Below are 9912 nucleotides of genomic sequence, written 5' to 3'. Positions count from 1 at the left end.
AAGACGGATATTTTGCTTCTTACATTCACTGACTTTAAACTGATAATTTTTACATATAAGCATTAAAATGTTAAGAGACATAAATACTGATATTATGAAAGACCTGGCTCCATAAAACAAAGGCCCTCCAGAGTAAAGATCTTGGCAAAGAATGTAAAGTAGACATTTGACAGGTTTGTTAAAATTAAAATCATTCTTATGCACATGGCATCAGTGTAGCATGAGGATTTTATGTTCTAACATATTTTAAAATTATTTTTGAGAAAAATCTTTAAAATGAGTGATACATTTTAAATTTTTCATTACTATCAAACTAATACACATCCATTATGGAAAATCTAGGAAATACAGATTGGCAGATATAATTAATTAAAATTGCTTGATATTTCATAATTATTTGATATCTGCTCATATTTTTGCTCTATATTTGTCCAATCTTATTTTCTCAAGGTGTATAAAGAAAAGTTTAAATAATAATGATAATAATTTTGTATAAGTTTTTTATTTTTAATTTTTTTAGGCGAGGCAACCTTTGGTTGACCTCACAGACTGCAAGGACCTTGTCAGCTTACAATTCCTTATTTTTTACTTTTTATGCCAACAGCACCTGGTCTTCCACGGTGAGGTCTCCCATCCAAGTACTAACCAGGCCCAACCCTGCTTAGCTTCCGAGATCAGATGGGATTGGGCTTGTTCAGGGTGGCATGGCCTTAGATTGTATAACAGTTTTCTACCTGATGTTTTTCTTAATATTACCATGAAACATTTTTACAATTAAATATTGCCTACAACATCATTTTAAAGAATATTTTATATTATGCTGTATAACTATACTCTAACTTATGTAACAAACCCCAGTTATGGGTACTTACTCTTTTGTTGTTGCTAAATTGTTAGCCTCATAAGCAAATTGTAATGATTATCCAGTACTTACATATGGTGAATACTTATGATTATGGACTTAGCACTAATTCTTAATATTGATTTGTTCCCAAACAAAATATCTACCTGTAAAGTTTTTGAATCAATTTTCAAATTGATTACTCCCAGAGAAGTAATCAGAATAACCAGGTTGAAGTTTATAAATGTGCCTTTAATGATATAGTCACCTATTTTTCAGTTTGTTTTGAAACTGTTACCCTTATTTTCCAATAAATATATTATAAAATGTATTAAAATATAAAATATCTTATCAAAACTATGTTTTAATAAAGTATTATAAAATAATTTTATAAACTCCAATAAATAATGTATAACATTAAACTTCTCAACCTGGCATTTATGGTCTATGATGTGAATTCCATCTACCTTTAAGCACACCAAGACCCCAATTTAGCATACCCTATATTTAATGTTCTTGATATGTATGATTTTACTTTCAACTTTGAGAGTGTCGCACAAGAAAATTCCAATGCAGCTATGTAAAGATGACAAATCTGTATGTGTGTACAACTACTTCACATGCTTTACAAGTTCTAGGATAGACTGAGCACAGTAATTGTGCCCTAGACTGTACAACCTACACTCCATCTATACATTTACTTTAGAGATTCAGGCATCCCCATGCATGTGTTATGTATTGGATAGTTTAGGGTAGTTTAGCAAAGAAAAAGTGACTTCTTCCTTCTCTACCATGCTATATTATTGTGTTTGGAAGAAAGAATTCTTTATTCTTAATTTTTATTTAAAATGTTTTCTTCATAAGGCTTATGCTATAGCTTAGTAGTTCACAAAGTGCATTCCTCAGACCACCAATTATCTCTGATATTAACAGGTATTAAAGAACAACTCCATCATAGAAAGAATGTGCAAAATACTAAGTTAAAGTGAGAGTAGTGTCTGCAGAACTTTTCACGCTCTTTCATATAAATTATGCAACTTGTGAACTTTAAGATTTAATGTATTATACAGCTAAATGATGCATGTTAAATTTGAGTTAAAATGTTGAAAAATAAATATATAGTCATGTGCTATATAATGACATTTCAGTCAAGAAAGGACCTCATATATGATGATGGTTCCATAAGATTTAAATTGAGTTAAAAACTTCCTATTGCCTAGTGATGTCATAGCCCTTGCAATGACATAAAGCATTGCATTGCTCAAGTGTTTGTGGTGATGATGGTGCAAATAAACCTCCTTCACTGCCAGTAACATAAAGTATAGTACAGTCAATAGTAGGATATATCATCTAGGGTTGTGTAAGTAAACTCTAAAATGTTTGCACAATGATGAAATGGCCTAAGGACACATTTCTCAGAATGAATCCCCATCTTTAGGCTGTGCATGACTATATGGAAAAGCAAAAAAAAAAAAAAAAAAGTCATTTGAAATTCTGCCACTATTAGATTTAACAGAGTTTCCTTGTCTGCATGATATCTATTACATATTGTTTAATGTTGAATATAAAAATACATATGTGAGATAATACACTCAAATTTCCAAAAATAGAATAGGGAAAGGATGTGTATTCCAAAAATATTGTTCCAATTTAAATTCTTAACCCAAATAAATATCATTGAGAAAAAAATATTATTTTACTGAATCATATTATTCACTCTTTCTTCAGAGTTTTTGAACAAGTAGGAGGAGGAACCACTCTAGTTTCTCGTAAATCATCATAAGCATTACCACCAGAATCTTGGACATCTCTGCAATCTCCCAACACCAACATTAACTCTAAAAAAATAGTGAGTACAATTAATAATGAGAAAGGTATTTCCCAAACTTCTTTATAATTCAAATAACATCTATATTTTCAGAGATCGAGTCATGATATTATAAAAGTATTTAGTTCTTTTTCTTTATTCTCAACTTGCAATTCGGTCCCCATGTTTGAAAGAAAACAATGTTATTTTTAAGATTAAAAGCTGTCGACATAAGCAGTTTTTTGAGCTAAACTGACAATTGCTGGGATGCAAAATCTCAAAGAACTGAGAAAATGCTCCTGCAAATGGCTGATTTGCAGCTTATGTTATATATTAGAACAGAAGGAGGAGATGTAAGGAGGGTTACATGAAATCCATTGGCAGCAGATTAAGGGGGTGAGAAAAAGCAAAGTGGGGATATCTCTGGGATCAGGTAAAAAGTAAAACAGAGAGACATACTTCTTTTACATTGACAGGTACAGGATAATAATCAACATTTACAGCACATAAAGATGGTAACTGGGGAACAAGAGACAAATTAGGGGTTCTGTGGTCTCTTGCCGAGGGGTCCAGAAAAAGAGATTACTCTGATATTTCAAGGGTATGTTATCTGAGATGCAAAAAGACAATAGATAGGCTTACTTAAGGTAAAGACTGACCATTGTCAAGGAAGCTACAAGCCCAGAACTCTCTATTAATTAGGAATTTTTATGTTCAGACCATTCTATAGGTTACTTTTGGTCTCTGAGTTTCTAAGGCCCACCATGCAGGTCTCCCCTGAGCTTGTCAGGTTTAGTATGTGGCCCTATTTTGTCTACAAAACTCATATTTACAGAAAGATAAACTTTAATGTGGCTTTTATTATTCACCAGCACTTTTCAGAGAGAGAAAACTTCATTTGTATGAAGGAATTATTGGATTAGCCATTTGAGCAGAAGACCTAGGCTCCAAGAAATGTTCAGGTAATAAAGATTAACTCTAATATACTCTCAATAATGTATGAATAAAAAAAATGTGAAATTCTGCAAGATAAACTTAGGAAAATAATAGGAGCTTAGGAAAAGTCACTACAGAGTATGGGAGAAAGGGAAGAGAGTCTGGCTAGTAAGACAAGTTTGCAAGGAAATGAAAAATTGGGGGAGGAAAGGTATTTATATTGGTTGGTATGGAGTTAGTGAAAATATACACCCCCCTGCATTTTCCCTAATGAACACTGGAAAAATAAACATTGCTCATTTATGTCTATCGATCTATCTCAAAAAAGAGGATGAGGCAAAACCCTTTCACTTGTTATGGTAATAACATCTCAATTAACTTCTTAGTCGAAAGCTAATTTCCTTAGTTTTCTAGGAGAAAAAAGGTGATATACTTTTATCTTTTTTAAGTTACAATTTAAAAGTTAATTAAATGCTCAATGCTGACCTAATCCTAGGTAAATTCCCAAGTGACTCTAACTGGTTCAAAGAGTAAAATTCACTACCTTCCCTCCTCCCTATCTCCATATGAGAAGTTCAAATTCCTCATCTCCGTTTTAGGAGGTGTTTCAAGTGTTATGCATGGTAAATCATGAGTTATCCAAAGGAAGTCTGTTGGGGAATTTGAGGAAAATTCCTCTTCTGAATCCCGTTTTACTCTGATAAGCTCTGATCCTTCTACCAGAACCATATCCCTACAGTTTACACCCATCTCCCAGCCTCAGTCTTGTATGGTCTGCAGAAACTATGAAACTGAGCTTTTGAAGAAAACCCGTTGCCTGTAAATCAAAGTTTTCATAGAATTTTTATGTCTTTTTTGGGTGTTGTTTAGAGAAGGGAAAAAATAACTGACAATGTATCAGCAATAGACCAGAAAGGGAAAACACATACGTACACACACACACACACACACACACACACACACACACAGAATATATTCTTTAAAATGTAACCTGGTTATATTGTGTTCCTTATCAGAAATAACATCTTATATAATATTACAATAAATATATCAGGTCTTTTAGCATACAATTTCATTCAATATGTACAACGAAATGGACCTAAGATTTTTATAATGTTTGTTACCAAATACTAAAATCATAATCAACAATATTTAAATATAAGTGAGACACTAAGATAGCATTTATAAAGTAGGTCAATTTGTAAACATATAAATATCCTATAGAAATTGTTAAAATTAAATTTAAAAATATGCTTTCCTTCTACCACAGGAGAAAAATGCAAACGATAAAAACAGACAATTCTTTTATTAAAAAAGATGTAAAATATATTTGAACTTTTAGACAATTTTTTAACCCTATGCTCACTGGCAGCTCCAAATTAAATACACATGTAGAACCTAGGCTCCAAAACCTATTTTGCATATGGGCTCTGGGACTTGTCTTGAAATTGTAGTAGGAAAGCACTTTTACATAAGAAAATACATTGTCCATGTAAAAAAAAAAGTATACAGAAAAATGATAAAAATCGGAAAGAGGTTAAAACCTACAAACTATGCCTTGCTGCTTCTCTGATTACTTTAAGCTGCCTTCCCAATATACCCATTGTTTCTGTCTTTCACATCATTAAGAACCTTGAACACACAAATATAGCACCCAGCTTCTTAGGTTGATAAAGATGGATTACTTGAGAATTCCCATAAAGATATGAAATCTCAATTTGACTTCTTAATTTGGGTGAGTCTGCTGGAATCCATAAATCTGTTTGATTAATGCACAGTTAATAATTTAAGTACAGTTAATGTACTTAGAACATCATGGAAAAGTAAGCCAGTACTTTAGCCACTTAGCTACCTATCAATATTTAGTGCTGAATTGTGTCCCCCATGAAATTCATATGCTGAAATTCTACCCCCATAATGTGACTATATTTGGTAAAAGGCCTACAGAGAGCTAATTCAGGTTAAAAGATGTCCTAAGGCTGGGGTCCTGATAAGAATTATCCTTAGCAGAAGAGACACCAGAGAGCTTGTCCTTCTGTCCCCTACCCCCACTTCTTTTTCTCCTTGCCATGTGAGGGCACAGCAAGAAGATGGATATCTGCAAACCAAGAAGAGGGCTCTCACCAGAAACTGAACCCTGTCAGATATTAACCTGCAGAATGATGAGAAAATAAATTTCTGTTGTTTAAGCCACCTATTCTATGGTATTTTGTTATGGCAGCTAAGCCAACGAAAACATTTTGTGTACGCAGAAAAGCATTTGGGAATAAGTTCGTGGTTATTTCAGTGACACTTTTTCCATGTTAAACTGAGAACTTTAGACAGTACCTAAGAAAAACCATTCTAAGATCACGATGGCTTTCTTGAAGTGTTTTGTTTCCCATCAGAGGAAGAAACAAAGTGAGACCCAAAGAGATATAAGAAATAACTAATCAGTTTAAGAACAACAACAAAAGATGGCATTATGTTGGATAATATGCCATAAAAATGGATTTGAAATAATCCAGAACCTAGGTGTATATGGAGAAAAGGAAAAAGTTAGATGTACCATAATGGAGGACAGGATTATCCAAAAGGTAGTTCAGGAAGCATGTTTCTATGTTATTTTCCTTTTTCATTTCCTCTTTTAGAAGTAATACCTCTCTCTGCTTTTGTGGGGATAATCCGAATTTCCATTCATGCACACATTCATTGTGTATTCTTTAGAAGAGAATCAATTCCATATTTTAAGAAGGGATAAGATTAAAAATAAAATGAGGAAAAAGTATAATGAGATGGGAGAGAGATTAAAGGAAAAAAGTGAAACAAGATCAGATAAAGAGAAATGAAGAATAAACCATATAATTCTATCATTATGTATTAAACTAGACAATTTTGCTGCAAAAAAAAAAAAAAAATCCAAAAACTGACTAGGCCAAAATTGACATAAAGTACCACTTTATGTAAAATGTTTTTCAACCAGTACACATTTATGAAATTCTGAGATTGTTCAGTAGATTAGAAAGTAATATATCTGCTGATTGCTATCAATCAAGCTGAAACAAAACGCTTTTTCTTTCTTCCCTTTACTTAATAAAACTGACAAATATATGCATAGAAAATAATAATGATACTAAGTAAACTGTGTCACTGCATGACTCAGTCATGCACATGATTAAAAGCCTACACATTCTTGTGTTTTACTGGAGATAATTCAGTTCTTCTTTTGACTTGTTTTCTGTAACTATTTTTATTTTCTCCAAATTATCCAGTACATATATTCTACCTCTAGAATTAGACTTTTTCCTAGCCATAATTTTTTTCTTGCGGATGGTTCTTCTGTTCCTATTTGGGCTGGCCACTCTCTAGTCTTGCAGCACAGTCTTCTTCCTTGGACTCTCATTAATTTTCAACTCAGGACACTTCCTCCAGTATGACGCATCCCTTGTCTCTTGATCTTGATGCTTTCTTGTTTTTGATTAATTTTGCTAGAGTCCATCCATCGGTAATTATTTTGGGTCTTGGTGCCGAATCTTTCTTGCATTCTTTACCACACTGACTTGGATCATGGCCAGGAAGGCCCTAGGCAATCTTTCTGGGTGGCAGCTTCTCTGGCCATTAAAATAGTTATGACTCTTTCATCACACTTCCATCTCCTAAACATGTATTCCAATAAACCACCATTTTCTTCTCTTTCAAAGAGCTGGACAACTGGAGTTGACTATTTCCCTTCTGCCAGATAGCATAGGCTTAGATCGATTCTAAACAGGCTCTGATAAAATGGTTTCCCTGAGGACAGGCCTTGTTAAGGAGAACAGATATGTAGTAATATTTCAGAATAGTGATTTTCCCCCTCCCTCTGCTAGAAGTATGAGAGGATTTTTCTCCAGTTTTCACAGTGAGAACCTGATGAGGCTCTTGGAGGTAAAACTCATAAAAGACTGGGCCATGTGGAGATTTAATTCTCAAGCCAGTGCACACTGAGCCTCTAGCAATTTGCCAATTACAGTTTGTGTTCCTATTGGGACCAGGGGTGGGATTCTGTTCCACGTCTGTGTTTACACTCCCAACAAACTGTGATGCTCTGTATTGACCTCTCTCTCCAGTTCTGAGGCAGCAGTATACTTTGTGGCTTCAATTCTATGATGATTCTAAAAAGAGTTTAATTATTGGTTTATTCGACTTTTTTCTTGTGAGAAAGGGAGTGACAGCTTCCAAATTCCTAACAATCGAACTGGAAACCAGACGTACAAGCAATATAATATACAAAAGTCTTGTTAGTAATTGCTCTCGGATTGTCAATTCATCTCTTAGATTTGTCAGTTATTTACTACAACTTTATTTTCTCAGTGTGAAAATGCATATTTCATATAATTCTTTCCCCAAAAGATATATCTCTAGCTACTTGGTCAATCCTAACTTTTCACCAATCTATTCTTAATTACTGAATTTAGGGATTGTGTCCAGAAAAATTCTCTCACTGATTTTGGCATTCATTGATCCACTTGGGAATTTTCTTCTAGTCCCTGCTACTTGTAAAGACTTGTACAAGGTACTAAATCTAACCCAGAGAGATGTGATTTCCACTTTCAGTGTCCTGACAGTCTACTGATGAGATAGTCAAAATACATATGGAATGGTCAAAGTCAATAAAATGGCAATGTATTATCTTCCTGTGGTTGCTAAAAAAAAAAAAAAAAAATCACAAACCAAGCTTCTTAAATCTATTGTAATGAATTCTCTCATAGTTACATAGGCCAAAGTCCTAAATCAAGGTGTTGGTAGGGCTATACTCCCTCCTAAAGCTATAATAGAGCATGTTTTTGCCACTTCCAGCTTCTGGTGACCAAAAGTTCCTTGGTCTGTGGCTACACGATTCCACTCTCCCTGGGTCACGCAGCCTCCTCTTCTGCCTAAAACTGTGTCTCTCATAAAGAGAAATGTGATTGCATTTATGGCCTACCTGTGTAATCCAGAATGAATTCTTCCTCATACGATTGTTAACTAATCATATCTTTTGCTGTATAAGGTAATATTTCAAGGTTCTGGATATTAAGACATAGAAATTCTTTGGGGAGTGGGGCATGGTTCAATTCATTACAGCCCATAAAACACCAAAAGCTGTAGAAATAAAAAAAGAAATCAGGGAACCTCCTGCTCTTGAGATAGGTGTATTTAACCTGGCAGAGAGAAAGACTTTTAAGTTTGTTTAAAAATCCATACTAAGTGATCACCGTGTCTATCGAAATCCTAAGCATAAACATATATTATGCTAATTGAACATCATGAAACCTTTATCAGCATATGGTTTTCTCAACTGACTTATTAGTTCAAACTAATAAACAGGAAAGATGAATTTCAAGGAGATTACAGGGTTATTCTAATTTCTTCAGTCATAATGCTCATAAGTGATAAACTCAGGATTTCCAACCACATTTTTCTGAGCCAAAGCTCAGGAGCTTTTAAGAAAAAAGACTACTACTAATAATAGTAATATAAAGATATTTAGTGTTAACCAGAAGAATATCATATTTCCTTTCATCTTCAGAATAAGAGGTATTTATTCTTAAGTTTGTTTCCTTTTTTAACTCAGAATTTTAGGACAGCACTATTTAGAATATTTTACCAGCTCTCCAGTTATCATTAAAGCTGCTACTGCACTGAACTGGTGAGCCAATAAAAGCAGGCTTAAAAAGCAAGAAACATTCTGCCTTTTGCCTTTGGGGCTTGCTGTCAAAGCAATCCCTACGCATCCCATAGAGACAGAGAAAATGGAACCTCTGAGCCAGAGGTAACATCAGCACAGCTGATGAAATGAGAAGTTGTGCTCATAGGCTTCGGCAGCAGCAGCATCTCCTCCTATTTATTGATATATTATTCTCACAGAGGATAAGAAGAGAAAAGGCTTTTTGAGGCAGGCATACCATCGATCAGTTCCAGAATGCTTGGAGGGTGAGGGAAGCTTGACTTGTACAGGAAGGGCAAAGAATTTACATTTCATAAAGCTGAGCATCACACCAGCTGCTTCGCCTTAAAGCATAAATGAAGATTAAAGTGGTAGAGAGATTTAGTGACACAAATTTGATAGATCCTTGTTTTTGAAAAATAAATCATATGATAAACTAATACTAGAAGACAAGAAACTTGAAAACTCAGAGAGAACTGGGCTGTTTATCTCCAGTTATAACATTGTTTGATAAAATTATTTTGGGGTTTTGAGTAAGCTCTAGGCTTTGAAAGATCAAGCTATAATCCTGACAGATTGACACTTTCTATTTTGTAATTTTGTTTTCTTGTTCTTCATTTTGTGATGGCGTCAGTGCTTCTAAGGCATTGGTTGATAAAATGA

At 34.0% G+C, this 9912-nt stretch overlaps 1 pseudogene; it reads right to left on the bottom strand.

Annotated features, from left to right (window-relative positions):
• Window positions 1–595: 595 nt before the first annotated feature.
• Window positions 596–716, bottom strand: LOC120586415 (uncharacterized; annotated as a pseudogene).
• Between the last annotated feature and the right edge of the window lie 9196 nt (window positions 717–9912).

This window comes from Pteropus medius, unplaced genomic scaffold (assembly GCF_902729225.1).
Source record: "Pteropus medius unplaced genomic scaffold, Ma_sr-lr_union100, whole genome shotgun sequence".
Lineage (NCBI taxonomy): Eukaryota > Metazoa > Chordata > Mammalia > Chiroptera > Pteropodidae > Pteropus > Pteropus medius.
Note: the sequence above shows the minus strand (reverse complement) of the source record. Positions and strands in the feature narration are given on the sequence as shown.